We start from the raw sequence: 500 nt of genomic DNA on the forward strand, positions 1-500 counted from the left end.
GTAACAGAGCGAACGAGCCCAGAGAAAGATGAAAGAGCGAACGCAGAGCGCTGTGGCGGATGAAGAACGCGAGGAGGAAAGCGGAGGAGGAAGGTAAAGCGGAACCATGAGGCGCAGAGGAGGAGGTATGGCGAAAGGGTGCGAAGAAAAGCGTAGTGCAGCGACGATGGCTGCGAAATGGCTTCCAGAGTATAGACCGTTTCATCGGGCGAGGAGGATAGGGCTCGCGGAGAGCCTTTCCTCCTCTCTGGCTTGGGCGATCCGGCGCGGCGCTGCTTGAAAGTATTGCTCTCGCGTGCTGCGGAACGGTTTCGAGATGTTTTAGATCTTACTTTGTGAAATTTACGCCATGTTCGTTCATATAAGGTCGTCAGGGAAGCCTTTCGGTGCATCTGTAACTACTGCAGGCAGAAATATGTCTTGGAGGCGCAAAAATGTGACTCGCATAATCAGCCGCGGTGTACGCGCATTATCAGTCGCCTTGCGTCTATGTGTTGTTT

The sequence above is a fragment of the Dermacentor albipictus genome, chromosome 1 (assembly GCF_038994185.2).
Source record: "Dermacentor albipictus isolate Rhodes 1998 colony chromosome 1, USDA_Dalb.pri_finalv2, whole genome shotgun sequence".
NCBI lineage: Eukaryota > Metazoa > Arthropoda > Arachnida > Ixodida > Ixodidae > Dermacentor > Dermacentor albipictus.